Consider the following 9,690-nt stretch of genomic DNA (forward strand, 5'->3'; position numbering starts at 1 on the left):
AGAAGAAGAAGAAGAAGAAGAAGAAGAAGAAGAAGAAGAAGAAGAAGAAGAAGAAGAAGAAGCCGGGCAGTGGTGGCACTCGCCTTTAATCACAGCACTTGGGAGGCAGAGGCAGAAGCAGGTGGATTTCTGAGTTCAAGGCCAGCCAGGTCTACAGAGTGAGTTCCAGGACAGCCAGGGCTATACAGAGAAACCCTGTCTCGGGGGAAAAAAAAAAAAAAAGATTAGTCCACATATACCACATATACATGTGGAAATGTGCCATTATCTGTTGCCAAATAACACTGTACTATGATGGCCTCCTTAGGAGTAGAACTGGGGACATAAAAAGTGAGTGAAGGAGTGAGAATTTTGACCATTCCCCCTCCCCCCCCTTTTTTTGGTTTTTCAACACAGGGTTTTTCAGTGTAGTCCTGGCTGTCCTGGAACTCAATCTGTAGACCAGGCTGGCCTTACTTGCCCGGGAGCTGAGATTAAAAGTGTGCTGGAGGATTTCACTTTTTATTTGATGTTTCTGTATTATCTGAATGCTTTACTCGATATCCTTCTTCAGTTTAAATTGTTCACACATCATATTAGTTTTATTACAATAAAAGACAAATAAGGACTAAGCAAGATTGATTCTTTACTTCTGGACCCCAGAAGTGAATTTAGAAAACCAAAACCAAACAAAGCAGGGAAGGGTGCTGTCTAGCTGACCCAGGAAGAAAGGGGAGGTCAAAGGGTGTGTCTCCTGAAGAGGAAAAACTACGTCCTCACCTCCAGCCAACTTAAACCTGCTTTGCTTGCAGCATCGCTATGCAAATTAACCTCTGGATTTCATTTTTAGGATTAGGAAGTCTTGGAACACTATGCTCGTTTAAGTGTTAAACTGCTTGGCTCTGCTCTTTGGAAACCGAGAAAGAATGAGAAGCCTGGGAATAAGCGCCCCTGGAATTATCTAGAAATGGAATTTGTTGTACAAACAGGATGAAGAGTTGGAAAGCGAAGGATGCACGGGGTCGGGCGTTGTTATTGAGAGTGAGCGGATCTCCTCCTGCAAGAGGTTTGAATTCCCACGCCCCTCCTCCCATCGCAGTAGCAAGGGGGAAGAGCGAGCCCAGCCCTCCGCCGCTCCGGCCAGAAAGGTCAAGTATCTATCCACCTCTCAGGCTCAAGTACCTTCCAGCGGCGAACTCGAAAACCAACTAACTGGCTAAAACCCAAAATGGCCTAGCCTACAAACGACCATGCTCTGCGCTACTTCTCTGAAAAGCCCACTCGCCACTTAGGCTGAATTCCCAAAGACTTCCCTCCCCTCCTCCCTTTCATCCAGGCGCTGGCAGGATAGAGGGGAAAGTCAAGGCAACACAGACAGTTTCTGGCAACGGCTCCGAGCAAACCGGAGGGTCGCTCGTCCCCAGACGCTCGCCGGACCGCGGCGGCGGTGCGGCAGCGCCCCACAGGACCTTCATCCCCTACTGATCGCCTTGGGGACCTCCCCAGCCTCCGGACGAGATGCGCGGCGGAGCGGCCTGCCTCGGCGGAGCGCGGGTCACGGCGGCGTCAGGGCCACGGGCCGCCGAGAAAACGAGGACGCAGGCCGGGCCCCGCCGGTCGCCCGCGCGCTCCTTGGCACCGACACGGGCGGCGCCACAGCACCTCAGGCCGCGCCGGGCCGGCGTCCCCGTTCGATCGGCGGATCACAGAAACCCGAGACCTGCCAACCGCACTCACCCTCCTGCGACGTCCACGCCGAGCCCAGGCGGGAGCAGGGACGTCGAGGGCGCGCGTCGGCCCCGGCAGCTGCGGCCAGCTCAACAACCTCAGCCCGGGAGCCGGGGGCCGGCGGCGGGCGCGAGGCTAGGGCGCCGGTGGGGCGGGGGCGAGGCGCCGTGCGCACCGCAGGGACCAATGGGAGTGCAGCAAGTGGCCTGCGTGGGCGGGGCATACCCCTGGAGGCGGGACGGGGACCAAAGAGGCAGGATGGGGTCGGACCCGTGCGCACCACGGTGGCCAATCAGAGTGCGGTCGATGAGATAGAGGGCGGGGCTGGCGCGGTACCCTGCCGGCGTCCAGGTGCTGAAGTCCAGATCTCTGCGGTTTATAGTAGTGTAAACCTAAATGCCTCAGCGTTGGTGAAAGCACCCGCATGGGGAACCCAAGCCTATGCCACGACTTCCTCTTGCACATCAGCAGCTAAGCATTGTTCACCAGCTTCTGAGAGTCGAGAACGCACTCCAAGACGTTCAGAAACCAAGACCTAAGAAGACGAAGTCACAGGTCCAAGCGTCCTAGTCAGTGCTGGTTGCCAGAGGATACCCGCAAAGCAAAGCTGCATAGCTATTTCAGCCTGATGATTCTTTTTCCATCTACCCAAATAGATTTTTGGCTTATTTTGAGAGCAAATCTTTACTTATTTCCTTTAGAGATACTGCCTCTGGATTTTTCAGCATAACTTCAAAAGCCACATTTCCTACAGAATATAAATTCAGTTGAAGAAAAATGTAAAGTCCAAGTTACTACTAAATTGACAGCAAAAACTGACACTTTACCTAGATAAAGCAAAAGATTTTTGTGTCACGTAACTGTCACAAATGACATTCTGGATTCTGTTACTCCTGTAGTTCTTGGATATAATCTAGGACTTAGGTGCTCAAAAAATATTCACTGCATAAATTCCTTTTCAGAGTATGGGATTATGCATGCACCCTACCAAGCAAGATGGGCAGCAGAAGGGAGTATCTTTAGGCATCTGTCCCAGAGCTAGGGAATGTGGTTCAGTGTCCCGCGCTATCTCCCGCCAGCAGGAACAACGCGGCACACACAGGATCCTTCTGCAGTACAAGCTTTAATGCATCTTGAGAGTGAGATCACAAGCTTCAGTTGAGGAGGAGGACCCCGACTATCTCAAAACCCTCCCCTTATATAGAGCTCTATGCCTGCCTCAGACGTGGCGACTCATAATAGGCTGTGGGACAATCAGGCCATTTGACGTGACCAAAGGCACTCCGCCGCAGATCGTTGGGATTTACAGGCACACGCGCACAAGGCGTTTTTATGCTAACGGCAAGCCAGATGTCATCGCCATCTTGTAATGGCGATGTGCTTATGAAGTGGCTTCCCACAGTTCAGTTGGTACAGTAGTGAGCCTTAAATACATAAGGCTCTGGCTTGTATCCCCAGCATCATATAAACAAGTGTGCTGATACATGCCTGTGATCCCTGCATTCCAAAATGTCCCATGATCATGGTCCCAAGTGGGATCTGTGTTTTCCAATCAGACTGGATTACACAGCAAATTCAAGACCAGGATAAAGTGAGATCCTGTCTCAAAAATAACCAAGGATCTAGGATGTAGTGCAGTAAGTAGTGCATTGCCTGTCTTGAATGTACCTCCTGCTTTCAATTCTTCATCAGTTAAAAAAAAAAAAAATGGGACTGGAAGATGGCTCAGGCCACACTTCCAGAGGCTCCCCTGGCTTGTTTTCTAATACCCACAGGGAGGCTTACAACTACCTGTAACTCCAGGTCCAGGGGACCCACCTCCCTCTTCTGGCTTCCCTGGACAACAAGTATACAAATGGTGCACATACGTACATGAAGGCAAAACACATATACACATAAAATAAGTTTAAACATTGAAGAAAAAAAAGACCAAACCTCTCTCTGTACATGCATTACTTGAACTGGAACTCCAGCACCATGATAGGTAATCATATACTTTGGTGGTTTTACTTTGTTTTGTTGTTGGTATTTTGGATTGTTTGTTTCAAAAACATGGCTTTCCTGTGTAACAGAGCCCTGGTTGTCCTGGAACTTGCTTTGTAGACCAGACTGACCTCGAACTCATAGAGATCCACCTGTCTCTGCCTCCTAGTATTGGGACTAACAGCATGAGCCAGCACACCCAGCTGCTCATTACGTTGTTGGATTCTGGTCGCCTGAGCACCTGTCTGTCAAGGTCCCCAGGCTGGGGAGATTTTATAACTTTGGGATCCTTTTCTGCCTTGGACCAGGACCAAAGATCCACTTCACCAAAAACAGCAAATGAACTCTGGTCCAGAAAGCAGCCTACCAAGAAGGGAGAGCAATTCAAGATGTGTGGGTTGTTCTGATTCATCCTGAATTGTCAGCTAAGGACTGTACTACTAACTGTGCAATTCATAGCTCATCTTCTTTTTTGGGGGGGGGGGTAATCTCTGTGTATCCCTGGCTGTCCTGGAGCTCAATCTGTAGACCAGGCTGGCCTCGAACTCAGAAATCTTCCTGCCTCTGCCTCCCAAGTGCTGGGATTAAAGGTGTGCGCCACTGCTGCCCCATAGCTCATCTTCTAAGGATGCAAAGTAAACACCACTCCACAGGAACTAAAAGACTGAAGTGAGCTGTGTAAACATGGATGTGTAAACATCCTCAAATACTGCGTTCCTCTTCACAGTATTTACTGTGTTGAGTAACAGAACAGGTTCATGCTACTGTATATTCTCTATATTCTCAGAAGGCTGCCTTGAAAGGAATGCCGACTCCTTCTGACTACCATATTGACTGTCTTCTGAAATAAGATCTATGCCATGTCAGTCATTTGGTGAAAATACTAAAGCCAAGGACCAATGTAAGTACACTCTACAGCTTTTAGTTTCCAGCTTTTAGTTGGCTTGAGCTCATTTTTGAAGGCTGTGCTGCTGACCAATACAGTATTAGTCCCCCACTAGCTTTACTTTAGAAACACCTCTGGCAAGTGGGTCATGGTGACAAGTGCTGAGGTTACTCTTCAGAAGTCTGCAGCCATTTTTGTTGAAACCACCTACCCCTTCACTTAGGCCTGCATACGAGGTGAGGTGATGCTTTATGGCAGTTGTACTAAAAGCTTTACCCTCCGATCACACCAATGCCACCATTTCCTTAATGTGTGTTTCATGACGATTCATGAAGGCTTATTACACATGTACAGACATGGCTGGGAGAGAGCGAGCCATGGGAGATTGTCGTGACTGCTTTAATTGATGTGGGAAGACTTGGCCTTGGAGAGAGGCACCATTCCCTGGTTTGGGGCTCTGGACAATGTAAGAGAATGCTAAGCAGGGGACAAGTGTGCATTGACTGCTTGTGGCTGTAGATCTGATGTGACAGTCTGCTCGTGGCTGTAGATCTGATGTGACAGGCTGCTCGTGGCTGTAGATCTGATGTGACAGGCTGCTCGTGGCTGTAGATCTGATGTGACAGTCTGCTCGTGGCTGTAGATCAGATGTGACAGTCTGCTCGTGGCTGTAGATCTGATGTGACAGTCTGCTCGTGGTTGTAGATCTGATGTGACAGGCTGCTCGTGGTTGTAGATCTGATGTGACAGGCTGCTTGTGGTTGTAGATCTGATGTGACAGGCTGCTCGTGGTTGTAGATCAGAAGTGACAGGCTGCTCATGGTTGTAGATCTGATGTGACAGTCTGCTCGTGGTTGTAGATCTGATGTGATAGTCTGCTCATGGCTGTAGATCTGATGTGACAGGCTGTTTTAGGTTCCTGCAGCCGCAGCTTCTCTGATGGACTGTAACCTGCTAATATAAGCCAAAATAAACCCTCTCTGCAGGTTGTCTTTTGTCTGGGCATTTTATCACGGAGACAGGCATGGTGCCAAGACACCTCCAATGCCTGAGAGATAATTTGCTTCTGGCAGAAGAGGAAACACATCTTTCTGTGGTGGATTCTAACACAGTGGACATAGCTGTTTAGTTTCTTTTCGTGACAGAAAACATTACCTCAATTAGGCTTAAATAATAAAATTAATGGGACTTGTAAAGCTGGGGAGGAAAGATCTGAAAAGTCTCCTCAGAATTCATATTTCGAAACCCTGTGGCTAATCTACAGGATAGTGTTCTCATGAACAGAGTTAGAGCCCTTGTAAACAGAGCTCTCTGTGCCTGGGAGCTGGCTCAGGGGAGAGGGGCATTCTGATAGGACTGGAGAATTAGGGTGATCACTGGAATTCATGAGGTAGAAGGAGAGAATCAATTCCTTCAACTTGTCCTCTGGCTTCCACATGCACATACACAATAAAATAATCCACATGCAAGTGTGCATGCACACATACACAATGAAATAAATGGATGGATAGATAGACAGACAGATAGATGTTATTTTTCAAAAACTAGTTTCACTCCCTTCACCTATGAGGTGGTGGACCCGCACCAGAAACTGAGTCTGCAGGCAGACTTGATCCTAGAATTCGGGGCACCAAGTCTGTGAAAAATGAATTTCTGTCCTGAAACCCTCAGTGCATGGCATTTTGTTACAGCAGCTCAGCTCAGTCCCACTGTCATTCCGTCTTTCATCTCCACAGAACTGCTTCCTCCAGAGCAGAGTCAATTTGACTACCTATAAGCTAATCCCCGTACACAGTGAAATGCTGAGTAGTTAGTGGTCTAGGCTCAGTTACATAGCCCAGTCACTGTGGCTTTGTGGTTGTTGTTGTTGTTGTTGTTGTTTGGGTTTTTGTGGGGTTTTTTATTTGTTTGTTTGTTTTGAGACAGGGTTTCTCTGTGTAGCTCTGGCTGTCCTAGAAGTAACTCTGTAGACCAGGCTGGCCTTGAACTCAGAAATCCGCCTGCCTCTCTCTGCCTCCCAAGTGCTGGGATTAAAGGTGTGTGCCACCACTGCCCGGCAGGGAGTTTTTTAAAAGTTTCTTTTTTTTTTTTAAGTTTAAAAGAGATGCCTCAGTAGTTAGGAATACCGAAAGCATGAAGATGTGAGTTCAAAGCCCCAGCACAAACATAAAACTAAACACAGCTGAACATGTCTGTGACCCCAGTATTGCTAGGTGAAGGCAGGAGGGTCCTGAGAGCTTACTGATCAGCCTAGCTGAAAGAGTGAGCTTCCAGATGCAGTGGACTCTGTCTCAAGGCCATAAATCAGAGAGCAATAAAGGCACCTGATGACATCCACACACCCATACATGGGACCACATGCCTGCACACTGACTCAACTCTCTGTCTCTCTGTCTCGGTCTCTCTTTCTCTTTCTCTCTCTTTCTCAGAGGGAAGGAGGGGAGGGGAGGGAGAGAATTTCAGAAGTGATATGTACATTCTACTGGCCACACAAACCAAGTCTGATACAATGTTGAAGGGTATTGCTCAAAACCATGACTATCAGAAGATGGGACTTGTTGAGGATTATCTTGAAATATCTTGAAGGCTGGCTACTACACTTACTTACTTAGTAATATTTTATTCTAATTAGAAAGGATCTCTTGAGCTGGAGAGATAGATGGCTCAGGGGTTAAGAACACTGACTGCTCTTCTAGAGGTCCTGAGTCCGATTTCCATCAACCACATGGTGGCTCACAACCATCTGTAATGAGATCTCATGTCCTCTTCTGGTGTCTGAAGACGCTACACTGTATACATCATATACATAAAATAAATAAATAAATCTTTTTTTTTTTTAAAGATGAGACTCACTAAGGATTATCTTGAAGGCTGGTTGCTACACTTACTTATTTAGTAATATTTTATTCTAAATTAGAAAGAAAATCTAATTTCTTCTGGTATGGGTTTTCACGAAGCACCTTAAATATAAACTCCAGTAACTATGTAGTATAGGTAACTCAAATACCGGAGTCCCAGAAGATGGCTCAGTTGGTAAAGTGCTCATTCCCGAGCATGAGACCTGAGTTCAGATCTCAGCATCCACATGAAAAGCTATGCACAGCATAGCTGTTCTCCCAGCATTGATGAGTTGGGGAAAGAAGGATCTTTGTGGCTCACTATCCAACAAGACTAGCAAATCACAAAGCTCCAGGGTCAGTGGGGGACCCTGTCTAAGAAAATAAGGAAAGACTGATTGAAGAACACACCAGACATTGGCCTTTGACCTCCACATACACCAACACATACAGACATGCATGTACATGAACACACACAACACACATTTATTTCAAAAGGTTGTTTTGGGACTATCTCGTAGTAGAATTCCCAAGAAAATGAAGCACAGTTTTCTTACCACGTCCATAGGGGTTGCACTGAACGTGTTAGCATAATTAATAGCAAGCAAACAATGTGATGTGATGCCAGGCTAGGCTGGGATAAAAAAGCAGGCTTTTTATTCATGTGACTGTTTCCTGGGACCTTTGCAAGTCAGGTGAGCCAAAGAGAACTCTGTGGCTGTGCCTCACTGGCCTACGCATTGGAAAATATCTGGCAATCTGCCAGTGCTCAGACATGGCATTTGAAATCCCTAACAAGCAAAATGGCATGGACTCAGAAGCTAGTAAAAGGAGTGTCAGTCAACAGACCATTCTGGTCCAACTCTGCTAACCAAAAAGTCTGCTGATAGCAATGTCCTATCATTGTAACAACTGAGAATTCCTCTTTAAATGACCCCTACAGAATGGCAACTTTCCCTGAGGACCACTGACTAGCTAACCAGGACACCACCCGGCAGCCCACATCTTGTGTCCCAGCGACACAATCCTGCGAGCTGGGTTTTATCTTTCTCTGTGTGTTCATGAATATGTGTTCAAATGTATGTGAAAGCCAGAGTTTCATCCTCAGACATCCTTCACTTATGTCTATTCTGCTTTGATGTGGGGGAGTCTGCTTTGCTTGAGACATGGTCTCTCATGGGGGCCTGAGACTTGCCAATTCTGAGGCCGAATGACCAGTAAGACATGGAGAGCCACTTGCTTCCTCCTCCCAACATTGGGATCCCAACTGTGATAGCACCTGGCTTTTCTACATGAGCTTTGGGTGTTAAATGCACGTCGCCATGCTCTGCAGCCAGCACTTCGCTGAATGTTATTTCTCCAGCTTCTAATTTTTCTCCTTTGACAGAGGGGTTCAATTGAAGCCCAAAATCAACACTGCTAGTAAATGAAAAATCTGGGGTCTGAATTGAAACCTGTCTACTTGGAAAGTTCGTTCTCTGCCACATTATGGTGCTCGTTGGTGTTATGTGTGGACACTTAGGGAGCCACAGTCTCCTGGAAACCCAGGACGAGAGTGTCAGCTCATGCATCAAACACACTAGTGAATGGAGTCCCCAACTTTCCACAGCACCATAGAGTTGTATGGGCATAGAGTCCTGGAGTCAGAATAGTTGCAAGGTTCCTGGGATCAAATTCTTCCTCCGCCATTTATGTCACTTAATCTCTCTGTGCTGGTTTAACTATGTTTGGCCCATGGGAAGTGGAACTATTGCAGGTGTGGCCTTGTTGGAGAAAGTGTGTTGCTATGGGGTGAGCTTTGAGGTCCTATGTTCAAGCTCTGCCCAGTGTGGAAGAGACACTCTTCCTGGCTACCCAGGGAAGACAGTCTTCCCCTGGCTGCCTTTAGATCAAAATGTAGAACTCTTGGCTCTCCCAGTACCAAGTCTGCCTGGATGCTGCCATGCTTCCCACCACAATGATAATGGACTGAATCTCTGAGCCTGTAAGGCAGTCTCAGTTAAATGTTTCCTTTATGAGAGTTGCCCCACCTTGTAAGAGCTCTGACTGTCTTCCGGAGGTCCTGAGTTCAAATCCCAGCAACCACATGGTTGCTCACAACCACCTGTAATGAGATCTGACGCTCTCTTCTGGTGTGTCTGAAGTCAGCTACAGTATACTTATGTATAATAAATAAATCTTTGGGCCTGAGTGAGCGGGGCCGACTGGAGCGAGTAGAGGTCCTAAAAATTCAATTTCCAATAACCACATGAAAGCCCACAACCATCTGTACAGCTA

The 9,690-nt window shown here is 47.3% G+C and overlaps 1 protein-coding gene across 1 annotated transcript in view; it reads right to left on the reverse strand.

Annotated features, from left to right (window-relative positions):
- Positions 1-1,882, reverse strand: part of Tmem50b (transmembrane protein 50B) — a 32,016-nt gene extending 30,134 nt beyond the window's left edge. Inside the window, exon 1 of the mRNA XM_031364394.1 lies at positions 1,717-1,882. The gene's annotated coding sequence lies outside the window, so the exon portion shown is untranslated. The remainder of the gene's footprint in view (positions 1-1,716) is intronic.
- Between the last annotated feature and the right edge of the window lie 7,808 nt (positions 1,883-9,690).

The sequence above is a fragment of the Mastomys coucha genome, unplaced genomic scaffold (genome assembly GCF_008632895.1).
Source record: "Mastomys coucha isolate ucsf_1 unplaced genomic scaffold, UCSF_Mcou_1 pScaffold12, whole genome shotgun sequence".
Classification (NCBI taxonomy): Eukaryota; Metazoa; Chordata; class Mammalia; order Rodentia; family Muridae; genus Mastomys; species Mastomys coucha.